At 38.6% G+C, this 20327-nt stretch overlaps 1 protein-coding gene and 1 non-coding gene across 4 annotated transcripts in view; both read left to right on the top strand.

Moving 5' to 3' along the window:
* The window catches only part of GABRB2 (gamma-aminobutyric acid type A receptor subunit beta2), a 298734-nt gene that overhangs the window by 77440 nt on the left and 200967 nt on the right, over nucleotides 1–20327 (top strand). The window lies entirely within an intron of this gene.
* Nucleotides 3599–3670, top strand: TRNAS-GGA (transfer RNA serine (anticodon GGA)). Its single transcript has one exon. It is a non-coding gene; the product is annotated as a tRNA-Ser (tRNA).

Here is a 20327-nt window from a genome sequence, read left to right as displayed (position 1 = left end):
ACAAAAGTCTAGAGATGCTAAGATCAGACAGAATGGATGCTGTCTACTTTACAGCCTTTGTAAGTGGCAATTAAACATGGAACAAAGTACCCAACTTAAAATAATCTTCTCAAACTTCTGTGTTCAATGGGGCATGTTTCATCAAAAGACTTGTATGCCAGAGGAAATATCTTTGAATATTTATCACATACAGATCTATAAAGTATATGCTTTAAAAGAACTAATATGATCATGCCTATGCCTCTGGGGCACCACTTATTTTTAAGAATAGGGTGTTAGGCTCAGCACTATTGAGGGGATAGTTACTATGATCTAGATAGATTTTTCTGGGCCCAAAGATAGACATATCTTGTATAGGAAAAGCAGTTTCAGTATTAACATATATTAAAGATGTGCTTTCTATTAGACAGCCAGAGACACCTTTGAGAAAGAAGAACTTAAATGAGAAGAAATGTTGTTGGACTTTGAAACCTGTCACAGTAACTGTCTTGCTATGAAGTCATCTAAAATTCTGTCTTTCAATCAGGAGCCAACCCTACTACATGGAACCAAAAGAAGCCAGGAACAGTACGTAGACTGATGTAGCAGAATCATTTTGACAGGTCTCCTTCTTGTAGAGAGAGTACAGTTTCATTTCCTAAATCTCTGAAACCCAGGCACAAATGTACATAGTGTGAAGGATGGGTTTCCTTTTCCACCTTCCTGTCTGCATTCTGAGAAGGTATTTTAATGTTGAATGAGAAGATTTGAAAGCAGCAAAGCTTACTGTTGATGACGAGGCTGGGAATGGGGAGAGAGTACAAAAGAGCATGGTGTGGCACCTTGGGATCTATCTCCACCCAGCCCGTAAGTGGTTACATGGTTGTGGGCACAATTACAGTCTCAGGATTTCAGGTTTCCTTTCATAAATTCAGGAGACTGGACTTGAAAGAGTATCCCAGATCCAAGAATTGGCCTCCTTGTAATGACTGGGAGATTCAAAACGGGTGTTGCCTTCTGGGTCCTTTAACCTGGAGTCTGGGAAAGAAGAATGCCAAAGTCACTGTAGTTTCAGCCTATGGATTTTTAGTTCAGCATTAGGTATTGAGGTCTTCCCAAGTGATTCACTGGTAAAAGAATCTGCTTGCCAATGTAGGAGACACAGGAGATGTGGGTTCGATCCTTGGGTCAGGAAGATGGCCTGGAAAAGAAAATGGCAACCCACTCCAGTATTCTTGCCTGGGCAATCCCATGGACAGAGGAGCCTGATGGGCTACATACAGTCCATGGGGATGCAAAGAGTCAGACATGACTGACAATTGAACATGAGCTTTAGGCATTGAAAAGATATGGACAGCTCTGCCCTCAAAGTGCATGGGGTCAAATGTACATAATAAGCTTCTTACCACATCTTTATTATTAAAGTTCCTTGAATGGATTAATGCTAACCATGGTCTATACCAGGTCTGGAGATGGAATTAATTGTACATTATTAGCATGCTTTTGCTTTCAGTGAGGTAAGTTATATTTCTTGTCACAGTGGGAAAAAAAAAAGATTCAGAAAACAGGCCTATTCTAAGTGATATCTGTGCCATGGATAAAAGCACATAATGTTTTAAATTGCCATTTATATATTCATGTTGGTGAAATCAGACTTCTATTTTGCTGTAGAACAACTCAGTTTACCATAGGACCTTGATATATCTGGCAATTTCCTTTACTTTCAGAAATAATTCACTGTAGTTCTAAGAAGAAGCATGCATGCTCAGTCCACTTCATTCGTGTCCGACTCTTTGTGACCTCATGGACTGTAGGTCACCAGCCTCCTCTGTTCATGGAATTCTCCAGGCAAGAATACTGGAGTGAGTTGCCATGCCGTCCTCCAGGGGATCTTCCTGAGCCAGGGATCGAACCTGCCTTTCCAGCATCTCCTGCATTGCGGTCAGATATTTTACCACTGAACCACTGGGGAAGCCCTCTTAGAAGGAAACTCACTCCTATTCTTTGCCATAGCCCTTTGTTACACATTACCTCTCATCTTCACTGTGACTCTGCCACTAGGCTTCTTTACTCATACGGCCGTTTTAATCTGTAGTTCCATTTCCCTCATTGCCTTTGTTGGTGTTTTAGTACATGAACTAGTTTTAGTACATGAAACACTATACTTGAAACTGGGCCTGTGTATTATACTTGGCATAGCATTTAGTACATTATAGGTAACCAGATACTTGGTAAAATGCATTTGTTGCATAAACCGATGGGTATCTATGTTATATATGTGTATAATAGTTTATATTTGTTTTTCATCCATCATTCATCTCCTGTTAGGCAAGACTGGAAACAGAAATTTATAATTGATTGAAAAACCCAAGTTGATAGCCCTTTAGCTTAGCGACAGTGAGAATGTTTCCCCATCATTTTAGATATGCTAAAATGAGAAGCAATATTACATTCACCATTAAACTGTAAGGTTTTCTGCATTTCTTAATGAATACAATTAGCACTTTATAAATTTTAGGAAGCATACTAATGGTCCAAAGTTGACCAAGTTTAATGCTTCTGGTATTTATAATTTGTTTCAACTATGGTTCCTGGAAAATGTGGTTTTTTACTCTGTCAAATCGTCTTAAGAAGTAGGTGCAGCGTGATTTACTAAGCAATAAGAAAATATACTTTTTAGTTTGATGCAGGAAAAGCAGTACCTCTCCTTTTGAGAATAGTTATCATCTGTTTTGTATAGTTCTTCTGTGTATTCTTGGGACCTTGTCTTCATATCTTCTGCTTCTGTAAGATTCATACCATTTCTGTCCTTTATTGTGCCCATCTTTGTATGAAATGTTCCCTTGGTAACTCTGATTTTATTGGAGACATCTTTAGTTTTTCCCATTCTGTTGTTTTCATCTATTTTTTGCATTGATCACTGAGGAAGGCTTTCTTATCTCTCCTTGCTATTCTTTGGAACTCTGCATTCAAATGGGTATATCTTTCCTTTTCTCCTGCTCTTCTTTTCATAGCTGTTTGTAAGGTCTCCTCAGACAACCATTTTGCCTTTTTGCATTTCTTTTTCTTGGGGATGGTCTTGATCCCTGTCTCCTGTAAAATGTCACGAACCTCTCTCCATTGTTCTTCAGGAACTCTTAACTATCAGACCTAATCACTTGAATCTATTTGTCACTTCCACTGTATAATTGTAAGGGATTTAATTTTGGTCATATCTGAATGGTCTAGTGGTTTTCCCTACTCTTTTCAATTTAAGTCTGAATTTGGCAATAAGGAGCTCATGATCTGAGCCACAGTCAGCTCCTGGTCTTGTTTTCGCCAAATGTATAGAGGTTCCCCATCTTTGGGTGCAAAGAATATAATCAATCAGATTTTGGTATTGACTACCTGGTGATGTCCATGTATAGAGTCTTCTATTGTGTTGTTGGAAGAGGGTGTTTGCTATGACCAGTGCATTCTCTTGGCAAAACTCTATTAGCCTTTGCCCTGCTTCATTCTGTATTACAAGGCCAAATTTGCCTATTACTCCAGGTATGTCTTGACTTCATACTTTTGCATTCCAGTCCCCTATAATGAAAAGGACATCTTTTTTGGGTGTTAGTTCTAGAAGGTGTGGGCTTCCCTGGTGGCTCAGAGGTTAAAGCGTCTGCCTGGAATGCAGGAGACCCAGGTTCGATCCCTGGGTCGGGAAGATACTCTGGAGAAGGAAATGGCAACCCACTCCAGTACTCTTGCCTGGAGAATCCCATGGAGGGAGGAGCCTGGTAGGCTACAGTCCATGGGGTCGCAAAGAGTCGGATATGACTGAGCAACTTCACTTTCACTTTCTAGAAGGTCTTGTAGGTCTTCATACAACCATTCAACTTCAGTTTCTTCAGCATTACTGGTCAGGGCATAGACTTGGATTACCATGATATTGAATGGTTTGCCTTGGAAACGAACAGAGATCATTCTGTCATTTTTGAGACTGCATCCACGTACTGCATTTCAGACTCTTTTGTTGACTATGATGCCTCATCCATTTCTTCTAAGGGATTCTTGCCCACAGTAGCAGATATAATGATCATCTGAGTTAAATTCACCCATTCTAGTCCATTTTAGTTCCCTGATTCCTAAAATATCGATGTGCACTCTTGCCATCTCCTGCTTGACCACTTCCAGTTTGCCTTGATTCATGGACCTGACATTCCAGGTTCCTTTCAGTATTGCTCTTTACAGCACTGAACCTTGCTTCTATCACCGGTTACATCCATAACTGGGTGTTGTTGCTTTGACTCCGTCTGTTCATTCTTTCTGAAGTTCTCTCTCCACTGATCTCCAATAGCATATTGGGGTACCTACTTACTTGGGAGTTCATCCTTCAGTGTCCTATCTTTTTGCCTATTCATACTAATCATGGGGTTCTCAAGGCAAGAATAACTGAGGTGATTTGCCATTCTCTTCTCCAGATCTTTTTTACTTCAACAAAGATCTTCATAACCCAGATAAGCATGATGTTGTGATCACTCACCTAGAGCCAGACATCCTGGAATGTGACGTCAAGTGGGCCTTAGCAAGCATCACTATGAACAAAGCTAGTGGAGTGATGGAGTAGAGCTATTTCAAATCCTAAAAGATGATGCTGTGAAAGTGCTGCACTCAATATGTCAGCAAATTTGGAAAACTCAGCAGTGGCCACCAGACTGGAAAAGGGCAGTTTTCGTTCCAATCCCAAAGAAAGACAATGCCAAAGAATGCTCAAACTACCGCACAGTTGCACTCATCTCACATGCTAGCAATGTAATGCTCAAAATTCTCCAAGCCAGGCTTCAACAGTATGTGAACTGTGAACTTCCAGATGTTCAAGCTGGTTTTAGAAAAGGCAGAGGAACCAGAGATCAAATTGCCAACATTCACTGGATCATCAAAAAAGCAAGAGAGTTCCAGAAAACATCTATTTCTGCTTTATTGACTATGCCAAAGCCTTTGACTGTGTTGATCACAACAAACTGGAAAATTCTGAAGAGATGAGTATACCAGTCCACCTTACCTGTTTCCTAAGAAATCTGTATGCAGGTCAGGAAGCAACAGTTGGAACTGGACATGGAACAACAGACTGGTTCCAAATAGGACTATGTCAAGGCTGTATATTGTCACCCTGCTTATTTAACTTTTTTTTTTTTTTTTAGTTTTTTATTTTTTTTTAATTTTAAAATCTTTAATTCTTACATGTGTTCCCAAACATGAACCCCCCTCCCACCTCCCTTCCCATAACATCTCTGTGGGTCATCCCCATGCACCAGCCCCAAGCATGCTGTATCCTGCGTCAGACATAGACTGGCGATTCAATTCTTACATGATAGTATACATGATACAATGCCATTCTCCCAAATCATCTCACCCTCTCCCTCTCCCTCTGAGTCCAAAAGTCCGTTATACACAGCTGTGTCTTTTTTCCTGTCTTGCATAGAGGGTCGTCATTGCCATCTTTCTAAATTCCATATATATGTGTTAGAATACTGTATTGGTGTTTTTCTTTCTGGCTTACTTCACTCTGTATAATCGGCTCCAGTTTCATCCATCTCATCAGAACTGATTCAAATGAATTCTTTTTAACGGCTGATTAATACTCCATTGTGTATATGTACCAAAGCTTTCTTATCCATTCATCTGCTGATGGACATCTAGGTTGTTTCCATGTCCTGGCTATTATAAACAGTGCTGCGATAAACATTGGGGTACATGTGTCTCTTTCGATTCTGGTTTCCTCGGTGTGTATGCCCAGCAGTGGGATTGCTGGGTCATAAGGTAGTTCTATTTGCAGTTTTTTAAGGAATCTCCACACTGTTCTCCATAGTGGCTATACTAGTTTGCATTCCCACCAACAGTGTAGGAGGGTTCCCTTTTCTCCACACCCTCTCCAGCATTTATTGCTTGCAGATTTTTGGATTGCAGCCATTCTGACTGGTGTGAAGTGGTACCTCATTGTGGTTTTGATTTGCATTTCTCTGATAATGAGTGATGTTGAGCATCTTTTCATGTGTTTGTTAGCCATCCGTATGTCTTCTTTGGAGAAATGTCTATTTAGTTCTTTGGCCCATTTTTTGATTGGGTCGTTTATTTTTCTGGAATTAAGCTGCATAAGTTGCTTGTATATTTTTGAGATTAGTTGTTTGTCAGTTGCTTCATTTGCTATTATTTTCTCCCATTCAGAAGGCTGTCTTTTCACCTTGCTTATAGTTTCCTTTGTTGTGCAGAAGCTTTTAATTTTGATTAGATCCCATTTGTTTATTTTTGCTTTTATTTCCAGAATTCTGGGAGGTGGATCATAGAGGATCCTGCTGTGATTTATGTCGGAGAGTGTTTTGCCTATGTTCTCCTCTAGGAGTTTTATAGTTTCTGGTCTTATATTTAGATCTTTCATCCATTTTGAGTTTATTTTTGTGTATGGTGTTAGAAAGTGATCTAGTTTCATTCATTTACAAATGGTTGACCAGTTTTCCCAGCACCACTTGTTAAAGAGATTGTCTTTACTCCATTGTATATTCTTGCCTCCAGTTCTGGAAGTTTTGGCCACAGCAATCAGAGCAGAAAAAGAAATAAAAGGAATCCAAATTGGAAAAGAAGAAGTAAAACTCTCACTGTTTGCAGATGACATGATCCTCTACATAGAAAACCCTAAAGACTCCACCAGAAAATTACTAGAGCTCATCAATGAATATAGTAAAGTTGCAGGATATAAAATCAACACACAGAAATCCCTTGCATTCCTATACACTAATAATGAGAAAGTAGAAAAAGAAATTAAGGAAACAATTCCATTCACCATTGCAACAAAAAGAATAAAATACTTAGGAATATATCTACCCAAAGAAACTAAAGACCTATATATAGAAAACTATAAAACACTGATGAAAGAAATCAAAGAGGACACTAATAGATGGAGAAATATACCATGTTCATGGATTGGAAGAATCAATATAGTGAAAATGAGTATACTACCCAAAGCAATTTACAAATTCAATGCAATCCCTATCAAGCTACCAGCCATATTTTTCACAGAACTAGAACAAATAATTTCAAGATTTGTATGGAAATACAAAAAACCTCGAATTGCCAAAGCAATCTTGAGAAATAAGAATGGAACTGGAGGAATCAACTTGCCTGACTTCAGGCTCTACTACAAAGCCACAGTCATCAAAACAGTATGGTACTGGCACAAAGACAGACTTATAGATCAATGGAACAAAAAGAAAGCCTAGAGATAAATCCACACACATATGGACACCTTATTTAACTTCTATGCAGAGTACATCATGAGAAACGCCAGGCTGGAGGAAGCACAAGCTGGAATCAAGATTGCCAGGAGAAATATCAATAACCTCAGATATGCAGATGACACTACCCTTATGGCAGAAAGCGAAGACATACTAAAGAGCTTCTTGATGATAGTGAAAGAGGAAAGTGAAAAACTTGGCTTAAAGCTCAACATTCAGGAAACTAAGATCATAACATCTGATCCAATCACTTCATGGCAAATAGATGGGGAAACAGTGACAGACTTTATTTTTTGGCGCCCCAAATCACCACAGATGGTGACTGCAGCCATGAAATTAAAAGATGCTTGCTCCTTGGAAGAAAAGTTATGACCACCCTAGACAGCATATTAAAAAGTAGAGACATTACTTTGCCAACAAATGTCCATCTAGTCACAGCTATGGTTTTTCCAGTAGTCATGTATGGATGTGAGAGATGAACTGTAAAGAAGGCTGAGCACCAAAGAATTGTTGCTTTTAAATTGTGGTGTTGGAGAAGACTCTTGAGAGTCCCTTGAACTGCCTAGAGATCCAACCAATCCATCGTAAAGGAAATCAGTCCCTAAAATTCATTGGAAGGATTCATGCTGAAGCTGAAACTCCAGTACTTTGTCCACATGATGCGAAGAACTGACTCATTGGAAAAGACCCTGATGCTGGGAAAGATTGGAGGCTGGAGGAGAAGGGGACGACAGAGGATGAGCTGGTTGGATGGCATCACCAACTCAATGGATATGAGTTTGAGTAAACTGTGGGAGTTGCTGATGGACTGGGAGGCCTGGTGTCCTGCCGCCTATGGGGTTGTAAATAGTCCGACATGACTGAGAACTGAACTGAACTGAACTGATCATCTGTTTTATATACTTGTTTAAATAATAACCATGAACTCTGAGCACTTGCTCTGTACCAGACATAGACACATGTGCTGTGCTCTTTCATTCTTAAAACAGTCTTGCAAGGTAGACATCACTCTCCAGTTTTCAGAGGAGACAGCAGCCCTCCTTTTGTTGGAGGCTGCACAGGCAGTTAGTAATCAGTCACTGAAGCACCCATTCTGTCATGATGTATGTATTTGATAGGTAAACATCTGGTAAATTTATTAATTTCTGCAGCATTACTATACCTCCTTCTATAATCAACTTCCACATTTCAGTAACTAAACACAATAGTAGAGGTTTATTTCTTGCTCATTGACTGGCCCAGGGAAGTTGTTCCCTTTTTAGCAAGTAGCTTTCCTTTATGGTGTGACTCAGAGACTCTTGTTTCTTTCCATTTTGGTGCCCTGTCATTCCCCAGGGTCATGAAAAAGAGAGAAGGACACCATGGTCTGAAAGTGACATGTTGTACAGGCTTGTATTTGATGGCCTGAAAAAGATGAAAAGAGAGGGGGTGGGGAGGGCGGGGAAGTATAGTCCCAGGCTTGGCTTTATAAAATACAAGGACTATAATGTGTGTGTGTGTGTGTGTGTGTGTGTGTGTGTGTGTGTCTTTCTGTGCACATGTGTAGACTCATGTACCATGTGATCCTAACTTTCTAATATAAGAGCATGCACTGAAAAATTGCCTAAAAGAAAGGTCTAATGTGTTCGTGGTTCTTCTGAATAGTGATATTCTGAGCTATTTAAATTTTCTTCGTCATATCTTTACATAGTGTCCAAATTTTCTATCATCAGCTTTAAAATAATAAAAACCAATAAGCACAATTTTTCAAGGTTCCTGAGAGGGATGCTTCTATTTCATGTAGTGTGGAGTGTCAGGACCTACAATTTAAGAAGACTTGTCAAGTGCTGAATATACACTCACAGAAGGCAGCAATGCAATGGGTGGTTATACTCACAAAGGAAAGGGAAACCAGTCCAGCACCAGAAAAATGCTGGACTGTTGATGCATTCAGTGGATTTTAAGAATATCTGATGCAGACAGAAACAGTGGTAAATCTCTGTACCCAATGTCACTTTCATCTCAAATTGAAAAAAAAAAAATTGCTTTGCTTCCAAAAGTGGTCATATGCATTTCTGTTTCATCTCAGCACATCAAGTATTCTCTTGGAAGCCTTGACCAAGCATATTCTCTTTGCTCCAGCTTGGGTCTGCAAATTGGCCTTCTACTCAGCTTCTGCAAGCTTGTCAGAAGTATGAAAGCAGTGATGTGTACTTATTTTAAAATGTCCTTTTTTTGTTAATACTGTCAGATCTCTTCAGAGGCTGTTGCCTCAGAAAGAATGAGCCTATCCCATGCTGAGCAGAACAAAAATAAGTGTCTAAAATACAGAAAAGGGTCTACTTCGCACTTCCTGTCTCTCTGTCCATTTCCTTATATATTTCACTTTTGCTTTAAAAACCACTTCTCAGATTGAAGGAGAAAAATAATCAAATAAAATAGGATGGACTCTACTCCTTTCAAGTATGCATAAATAAGGCAAATTTGGTTGAAAGAAGAATGCATAACGTGATGTAAGATGCATTGTAATCCACCAGAAATGCTTAAGGAAATCTAGGTGAGGTGTTTGTTGGTCTATTCCCTGCTCCTCAGTATCTGTTGCAAAGTTGTTCTTTTGTGAGTAGCAGATTAATGAACCATTGTTGCAGACTTCATGGGGGATCAAAAAACACAAGAAGCATCTGGTAAATAATTTCATTTTGATGTACTTAATAATACTGTGCCCTGCTGGCCGGGGTGCCGTAGACAGAAAATGGATTCTTAAAATTTAATGGCACAGATCTTGAAGGATCAGTTCCAAGACCAGATATACCACATCTCAAAAAAAGTCAGATTTTACATCAGCGATGACTTTATTGATTTGGTTTGAAAATAAAATGGTGATGTGCAAGTAACGTTAATCAAGGTAAGTTTTTAAAAATAAAAATGGTGTTATATCAGTCATATATGTAATTTTCCATGGAGATTATAAACATATGTGAGATTTTCCTGATGAACTTAAAAAAAAAAAACAACAGTCTCTCTGTACACTGTGACAACAGTGACTTTTTGATTTTCTTAGTTCAGTTCAGTCACTCAGTCATGTTCAACTCTTTGTGACCCCATGGACTGCAGCACACCAGGCCTACTTGTCCATCACCAACTCCTGGAGTTTGCTCAAAGTCATGTCCATTGAGTTGGTGATGTCATCCAACCATCTCATCTTCTGTCGTCCCATTCTCCTCTTGCCTTCAATCCTTTCCCAGCATCAGGGTCTTTTCCAATGATCAGTTCTTCACATTAGGTGGCAAAAGTATTGGAGTTTCAGCTTCAGCATCAGTCCTTCCAATGAATATTCAGGACTGATTTTCTTTAGGATGGACTTCTTTGATCTCCTTGCAGTCCAAGGGACTCTCAAGAGTCTTCTCCAATACCACAGTTCAAAAGCATCAATTCTTCGGTGCTCAGCTTTCTTTGCTTTCTTTATGGTCCGACTCAGATCTATACATGACTACTGGAAAAACCATAGCTTTGACTATAAGGACCTTTGTTTGTCTCTGCTTTTTAAGATATGTCTAGATTTGTCATAGCTTTTCTTCTAATGAGTAAGTGTCTTTTGATTTCATGGCTGCAGTCACCATCTGCAGTGATTTTGGAGCCCAAGAAAATAAAGTCTGTCACTCTTTCCTTTGTTTCCCCATCTATTTGCCTTGAAGTGATGGGAGCAGATGCCGTGATATTATTTTTTGAATGTTGAGTTTTAAGCCAGCTTTTTCACTCTTCTCTTTCACTTTTATCAAGAGGCTCTCTTTAGTTCCTCACTTTCTGCCATAGGGTGGTGTCATTTGCATATCTGAGGGTATTGGTATTTCCCCCTGCATTCTTGATTCCAGCTTGTGCTTCCTCCAGTCTAGCGTACTGTTGTTCTTCCATGTCTGTTCTTAGTGCATTTGTGCAAAAGAAGAGAGAGAGAATACTTCTAGTTTTTTAATATTTTTCTAACATATTAAAAATAAATGGCTTTATTTTTTTTAATCTAAAATAAAAGGTTTACTAAATAACTGTGTAGAAATCCAAAATTATTAAACAAGTGATTGTTTCTTTGCAACATGATCCTTCATTTTCCACACACAATATCTTAGCTAATTAAGTGTCCCTAATATACATTTTGAAGTGTACAGTTGGGCAGCAATAAGTACATTCATATTATTGTGCCCCTAATCTCTAGGATACTTTTCCTCTGGCAAAACTGAAACTCTGCTCATTAAACAACTCCACATATACTTCTCCCAGCCCCTAGAAAATATCATTTTGTTTTCTGTTTCTATGGAATTGACTGTTTTATATACATAATGTGAGCAGAATCTGTTTGTGATTAGGTGAGTTTGCTTAGCATAAGGTCCTCAAGAGTCATCCATGTTGTGGCATGTGCCTGAATTTTCTTCATTCTTAAAGCTGGAAATGAATCCATCATATATGCCACATTTTATTCAAACACTCCCCTGCTGTTGAATGTCTGGGTTGTTCCCACTGCTTGACTACTGTGAACAGGAGTGTACACATATCTCTTTGAGATCCTGTTTCATTCCTTTGATATGTACTGTGCACTGGGTTTGTTGGATCATGTAGTAATTCTGTTTTTAATGTTTTGAACAGCTGCCATTGTCCTCAACACTTGTTATTTTCTTCCTTTCTTTTTTTCTTCCTCTCTCTCTTTCTTTTATGGCCATTCTAATAGATATGAGGTGATATTCATTGTAGTTTTGATTAGCATTCTTTAATGATTAGTGATGTTTAGAATTTTCTTATATGCTCATTGACCATTTGTATTTCATTTTTGGAGAAATATCTATTTAAGTCTTTTGCCTGTTTTTCAGACTCATTATTGATTGATTTACTGCTGAATTGTAGGCATTCTTTATATATTCTGGATATTAACTCCTTGTCATATTTGCAGATGTTTTCTCCAGTACCATGGGTTGTCTTTTCACTCTGCTGACTGAATCCTATATAGATTTGATATATTCCCATTTGTATTTTTTGGTTCTGTTGCCAATGCTTTTAATGTCATGTCTAAGAAATCATTAGCAAATCCACATCATGAAGGTTTTCCCCTATATTTTCTTCAGTTTTAGATCTTATATCTAGGTCTTTAAGAATACATTTTGCGTTACTTTTAGTATATGGGTAAGATAAGTGTCCAACTTCATTCTTTTGCATGTAGATCTCCACTTTTTCTGACACAACTTATTGAAGAGACTGCTGTTGCTTTCTCACTAGGTGGTCTTGGCTTTCTTTTTTTTCTAAGAAATTCATTTAATTGGAAGCTAATTACTTTACAATATTGTAATGGTTTTTGCCATACACTGACATGAGTCAACCAGAGATCAAATTGCCAACATCCGCTGGATCATGGAAAAAGGAAGAGAGTTCCAGAAAAACATTTATTTCTGCTTTATTGACTGTGCCAAAGCCTTTGACTGTGTGGATCACAATAAACTGGAAAATTCTGAAAGAGATGGGAATACCAGACCACCTGACCTGCCTCTTGAGAAACCTATATGCAGGTCAGGAAGCAACAGTTAGAACTGGACATGGAACAACAGACTGGTTCCAAATAGGAAAAGGAGTACGTCAAGGCTGTATATTGTCACCCTGCTTATTTAAATTCTATGCAGAGTACATCATGAGAAACGCTGGGGTGGATGAAGCACAAGCTGGAATCAAGATTGCTGGGAGAAATATCAATAACCTCAGATATGCAGATGATACCACCCTTATGGCAGAAAGTGAAGAGCCTCTTGATGAAAGTGAAAGAGGAGAGTGAAAAAGTTGGCTTAAAGCTCAACATTCAGAAAACGAAGATCATGGCATCTGGTCCCATCACTTCATGGGAAATAGATGGGGAAACAGTGTCAAACTTTATTTTTGGAGGCTCCCAGATCACTGCAGATGGTGATTGCAGCCATGAAATTAAAGGATACTTACTCCTTGGAAGGAAAATTATGACTGACTTAGATAGCATATTAAAAAGCAGAGACATTACTTTGCCAACAAAGGTCCATCTATTCAAGGCTATGGTTTTTCCAGTGATCATGTATGAATGTGAAAGTTGGACTGTGAAGAAAGCTGAGTGCTGAAGAATTGATGCTTTGAACTGTGGTGTTGGAGAAGACTCTTGAGAGTCCCTTGGACTGCAAGGAGATCCAATCAGTCCATCCTAAAGGAGATCAGTCCTGGGTGTTCTTTGGAAGGACTGATGCTAAAGCTGAAACTCCAGTACTTTGGCCACCTCATGTGAAGAGTTGACTCATTGGAAAAGACTCTGATGCTGGGAGGGATTTGGGGCAGGAGGAGAAGGGGACAGCAGAGGATGAGATGGCTGGATGGCATCACTGACTTGATGGACATGAGTGAACTCCAGGAGTTGCTGATGGACAGGGAGGTCTTGCGTGCTCCAGTTCATAGGGTCTCAAAGAGTCGGACACGACTGAGTGACTGAACTAACTGACTGACTGACATGAATCAGCCATGGGTGTACATGTGTTCCCCATCATGAACCTCTTTCCCACCTCCCTCCCCATCCCATTCGTCAGGGTCATCCTAGTGCACCAGCACTGAGCACCCTATCTCATGCATTGAACCTGGACTGGAGATTCATTTCACATATGGTAATATACATGTTTCAATGCTATTCTCTCAAATCATCCCACCCTTGCCTTCTCCCACAGAGTCCAAAAGTCTGTTCTTTACATCTGTGTCTCTCTTGATGTCTTATTTATAGAGTCATCGTTACCATCTAAGTTCCATATATATGCGTTAATATACTTATTGGTGTTGTTCTTTCTGGCTTACTTCACTCTGTATAATAGGCTCCAGTTTCATCCACCTCATTAGAACTGATTTGAATGCATTCTTTTTAATTGCTGAGTAATATTCCATTGTGTATATGTACCACAGCTTTCTTATCCATTTGTCTGCCAATGGACATTTAGGTTCTTGTTGAAAATATTTTCCATATATACAAAGGTTTGTTCTTTGACTTTCTGTCCTACTCTATTGATCCGTGTATGTCTTCATGCCAGTACTACACTGTTCAGATTACTGAAGCTTTGTAATAAATTTTTAAATCATTAGGTGGCTATTCAGGATCTGTTGAGATTCCTTGTAAATTTTAGGATGAGTATTTTTATTTCTACAAAAGATTGCTATTACACTACTACTGTAAGTATTTTAAAAATATTAAATCTTCCAAACCCTGAATATAGAGTGTCTTCCCAGTTATTTGTGGCTTCTTTCATTTCTTTCAGCAACATTTTGTAGTTTTCAGAGTACAAGTCTTTTACCTCCTTTGTTGTGTTTATCCCTAAATATTTTATTCTTTTTGATGATATTGTAAACAGAGTTTGTTATGTTCTTCTTCTTTTTTTTTTTTTTTAGTTTCTTTTTTGGATTGTCCATTGTTAGCACAAAGAAACCCAACTGATTTTTGTGTATTGATTTTATGTTTTGCAGTGTTGCTGAATTCATATATTCTAACATTTATTGTATTTGTGTGTGCTTCTGTTTGGCATCTTTAGGATTTTTCTACCTATAACATCATGTTATTTGTGAACAGAGATCATTTTACTTCTTCCTTTCCAATTTGGGTGTTTCTTATTTCTTTTTATTTCTTAATTCTTCTGGCTAGGACTTTCAGTACTGAATAGAGTGTTGAGTAGAGTGCTAAAAGTAGAGATTCTTGACCCTGATCTTAGAGAAAAAGTTATCAGACTTTGACCATTGAACACAATTTTAGCTGTGGGCTTGTCATTTATGGCCTTTATTATATATTGAGGCAATTTCCTTCTATTCCTAGGTTTTTTTTGTGTTTTTATCAAGAAAATGTGTTGAATTTTATATAATACTCTTTTGCATCAATTGAAACAGTCACATGGCCTTTCCCCCTCATTTGGTTATGTCTTATGTTACATTGATTGGTTTTCATATGTTGAACCATTCTAGGAATGGTTTTTAGGAATGCATTTTAGGAATAAATCCCACTTGGTCATGGTATATTGTTCTTTTTAGTTCTTATAGAATTCTGTTTGTTGGTATTTTGTTGAGAATTTTGCATCACTGTTCCTCACAGATATTGGTTGGTAGGTATCTTTCTAGGTTTCCCTGGTAGCTCAGACAGTAAGGAGTCTGCTTGCAGTTCAGGTAGACCTGAGTTCGATCCCCAGGTCCAAAAGGTTCCCTGGAGAAGGAAATGACAACCGACTCCAGTATTCTTGCCTGGAACCTCCCATGGATGGAGGAGCTTAGTGGGCTACAGTCCATAGATATCTTTTCATGTAGTGTCTTTGTCTGTTCTTGGTAGTAGGTATCAGGTTCCTTCTTCTTCAGTTATTTGGGAGATTTTGGGGTAAATTAGTGCTAATTCTTCTTTAAATGTTTGCTAGAATTCACCAATGAAGTCATCAAGTCCTATACTTTTCTTATTGGGAGGGCCCCAATATAATTTTGTGTCATTTTGTTTCAGTTGTAAACTGGGAAATAATAGTAAATTTTTATCTTTGTAAGCAAAGTTAGCAACAGCAGTCATTTTTCCTCTTGGCTTTTTCTTTAACTTTTTTATGAACAATTAATAAAAATCAGTATTCTTAAATTAATGATTTAATGGTATATACTACCTCCTTTTGAGTGCTGTAATAATCAGGGTTTGAATTTATATTATTTCATTTATTTCTGCCAGCAGTCCGAGAAGTAGTTATTATTTTACAGCTGAGAAAACCCAAACTTTGGAATGTTAAAATATGTACCTAGGATTATACATGAAGTAAGTGGTAGAGCTGAAATTTCAACCAACCTTCTGCAATCCAGAATCCTGTGCTCAAACACTAGGCTATGCTGCTTCCCACGTATAGACATTAATGAGAGCTTTCACATATAATGTTTAACATGTGTCTTTGGGTAAAGTTACAAGGGACATGCTTCTCAGGTACAGTTATTAGTGTTCATATTTCATTTGACGTTTAAGAAGTGAAAACTGAAATGTAGAGAGGTAAGCTACTTCTCTGAGATCATCAGGAAATCAGTAATGGAGGAAGGCCTCAGTCGGATCTCCTACTTTCCCCACAGTGTTCTTTCCTTTGTCTCCCCTGACCCCGTCCACTAGTGCCTTGACACTTTGGCTTCTCTGAGTGCATAGCAGAAAACATCATGAATTTCACTAGCTAACTTTTAGTTCCGGAGAAGGCAATGGCACCCCACTCCAGTTCTCTTGCCTGGAGAACCCCATGGATGGAGGAGCCTGGTGGTCTACAGTCCATGGGGTTGCTAAGAGTCGGACATGACTGAGTGACTTCACTTTCACTTTTCACTTCCATGCACTGGAGAAGGAAATGGCAACCCACTCCAGTACTCTTGCCTGGAGAATCCCAGGGACGGGGGAGCCTGGTGGGCTGCCGTCTGTGGGGTCACACAGAGTCAGACATGACTGAAGCGACTCAGCAGCAGCAGCAGCAACTTTTAGTTCATTGCACCCAGATCTCAGAGATATTAAAACTAGATGCACTGTAGGAGGATCATTCTTATAATGGTGGGCCTGTGTATATAAAATTCAGTTCAGTTCAGTCGCTCAGTCATGTCTGCATGTTTGTGACCCCATGGACTGCCACACGCCAGGCTGCCCTGTCCATCACCAACTCCCGGAGCTTACTCAAACTCATGTCTATCGAGTTGGTGATGCCATCCAACCATCTCATCCTCTGTTTTCCCCTTCTCCTCCCACTTTCAATCTTTCCCAGCATCAGGATCTTTTCAAATGAATTAGTTCTTTGCATCAGGTGGCCAATGTATTGAAGTTTCAGCTTCAGCATCAGTCCTTCCAATGAATATTCAGGACTGATTTCCTTTAGGATGGACTGGTTGGCTCTCCTTGCAGTCCAAGGCACTCTCAAGAGTCTTCTCCAATACTACAGTTCAAAAGCATCAGTTCTTTAGCACTCAGCTTTCTTTATGGTCCAACTCTCACATCTGTTCATGGCTACTGGAAAAATCATAGCTTTGGCTAGACAGACCTTTGTTGGCAAAGTAATGTCTCTGCTTTTTAATATGCTGTCTGGGTTTGTCATAGCTTTTCTTCCAAGGAGCAAGTGTCTGTTAATTTCATGTCTGCAGTTAGCATCTGCAGTGATTTTGGAGACCAAGAAATTAACTCATAATAAAAAGGATCTTGGGATGTATAATTGATTGCATCATGTAGTTATTAACATATTTGAAAACAATTAATTTGTGTGAGTGTAGAAAAGGAAAGGGATGGACTCTCAGTGTAGTGTCTGTTACATTGTAATGTAATTTTCTTACAGTTTAAATTTTCCTAAAAATGTAGCTTTTTTGAGGAATCACTACATACTTCTAAGGTAAGAAAAATACAAAAAGGAATGTTTACATCCATATTTTAAAACACAAAAAGCTTATTACTTTTATAATTGCATTTTAATGGTTTTTAATGGTTTATCCTGAACACAGATTTAAGAACCATTAAAAATGCAGTTATAATAAGCTTTTTTCAAAATTAGCATATATTCATATGTTATAAATTATTTAGAACCTAAAACTGCTAATTTTAGAAAATCAATTTATTAACTTTACTCTTATAGTAGGTACTATGTGTTGAGCCATATAAAATTGCCAACATTCAAACATTTTCAAACTCACAAAGAAATGTCAATCCCTTGTGGCTCAGTCTAAGACTTAAGGAATCATTTCCACCATTCTCTTGAAAAAGCTTCCTGAAATGGTTAGAATAAGCTTGTTTTAGCTTGCTAGAAATATTTTTCCAATTAAATTGTTTCTGAGTAAGAGCATCCCTACACATACTGCCCTACAGTCCTTCTGGTTACTTAGGGCTTCTCTGGAGTAAGGCATATATTCTGCAAAAAAAAAAAAAAAACACAGATATTTTCATCATTCTGCAAGGTCAAATTAAGTTCATGTAATCTCCTTTTGTGTAAAATTGTGCCTCTGTATGTGTATACAGGAATATGTGCACGTGCCTGTATCCACAACTTCAGTATTCAAATCCAAGAGAGTTCTCAGATTAAATATTCATGCCCTCCTCTTGCCAGTAAACATATAATTTATTGTTCTAGTTTTTTGTTGCTGTATATGTGGCTGAGTAGATAGATACATAGGTAAAGGTATATTTCCCCCTCAGTTTTTGTTGGAGTGTGGTGTCAAGGTGAAAAATACGACATTGGGAAATGATAAGTCAGAACCAAAGCTGGCACGGAGGTGAGGGCTCCAGAGGCAGCTCGTGCACTGCAGAGAACATGGGCTCCATCACCAGGGGGACCCTGGCCGAGCCAGGTCTGAGAACATTGTTGACTGACTGACACCAGGAAAGTCACTCACCTCTCAGTGTTTCAGATGTGTCACCTGGAAACTGGAAATGATGAGGATATTGACCATCATAACAGCCAGTGTTCGTTGAGCATTTAATCTGGGCCAGACATTCTACTCATCATTTTATTTGGATAAATTTACTTGCTACTAGAAACTATTATTTCCATCATTACATTCCATTATTTGCATTACAGAACAGGATGTCTCGGGGAGGTTAGTCAAGCAGCAGCTAGTCCCTGGTAGATCTAGTCAGTAACTTATAGGTAGATCTAATCAGTAACTGTTGTGATGATTAATGAAATAATGCATGTGAAAAGGGTTAGCCTAGAGCCAGTATTTGGTATATATAAGGGATAGACAAATTAGAATGCAGACTACTCTAAAGCAATTTGAGATAAAGTTACAGAGTAATTAAAAAGCACAAAATGAGAGGGAGCAAATCATACATATAAAGAGTGTTTTTAACGTTGATTATCTCGGAGTGAACTGAGTCCCCTGCTGAGGGTATTCTGTATTAAGAGATGTATTTAACCCGTTATACTTGTTTGATTTTTTTAGCTATCCTTAGATTGAGTCCCATTATAGCCGAGAAGGTGAATCAGTAATAAAATACAGAATGAACTAAGTAAAAGTAGTGGGAAAGCCTAACTCATTGACCAGGTGCATTGTAGATTCACATACAAGAAAATAGCACTTCTGAACTTCGATTCCCCTTATGGGTGATCTTAGGTTCATCTCTCATGTCCCAGATATGTCTCCAGCAATTAGTCAGAGCTGTTACCATGTGCTTCTTCCAAAAATGTTGCAATTGAACATCTGGAGTGATGGCTTCAGGGGAGGTGAGTTTTACTCCCTTACATTCTAGTTTAGGAGGCTGAGATTGTGGAAGTGTTACCATGACCTATAATTGAATCAACAATTTGTGGGCTCAGGTGTGGAAGATGGAAAACATTTTAAAGAGCCAGGCTTTGTGGGAATTTTCACACTTCTGAGTTCTTTTTGCTTTGGACAGATAAACTGTGTCCTTCACAAATCCTCATCCCCAGCCTTAGGGACTTTGCTAGTAGTAGAACTGGAGGAGCTATGAGAAACTGAAAGAACAGTGACTCTGAAGGTGTTTGAAACATGGAAAAAGGATGGAATGAAAATTCATTCTCAAATGCCAGGGTGTGGAGAGAATAAATTTCTAGGGGAATTCAGGAATAGTGATTAGTAAAGAGGTTTAAGGACTCAAAATTAGAAATCCATGCAGGAAGAGTGAAGAGGTAAGAACCAGCTTTAGTATGCCAATGAGTAAATATTCGTGGAGGATCAATTGGGTTAAAGATGCTTGGATCATTTTGTAAAAAAAGTACTGGCATTGTTTCTGACTTCAAAGAACACAGTGTGGTTTAGTTAGGAGATTTCCTCCCTCATCTTAATAACATTACAAGAGGTAGCAGTTCTTAGGATGCTGTAGAACACCGCATTAAAGGACTCATGAGGGTGCATGAACCATAATGGGGAGTAGTAGAGGGTTCGTGTGAATTGCTTGGAGGATAGGTAGGGTTGGGGTGTGCAACGAAGGAGGTGTATGGGGAAAAAGAAAAGCAGAATCGAAAGTAAAAGATGTGTCTGAAGGAATACAGAAAAGTTTAGTTCAAGCAAAAGTTTCAGGAAGATGCTTGTTTGAAGATGAATGGAGTGACTAGAATCCTAGAACATCTCAGCCAGGGATCCTCACTATGTCTCAGTTTGTTCATT

The sequence above is a fragment of the Capricornis sumatraensis genome, chromosome 9, assembly GCF_032405125.1.
Source record: "Capricornis sumatraensis isolate serow.1 chromosome 9, serow.2, whole genome shotgun sequence".
Classification (NCBI taxonomy): Eukaryota; Metazoa; Chordata; class Mammalia; order Artiodactyla; family Bovidae; genus Capricornis; species Capricornis sumatraensis.
Note: the sequence above shows the minus strand (reverse complement) of the source record. Positions and strands in the feature narration are given on the sequence as shown.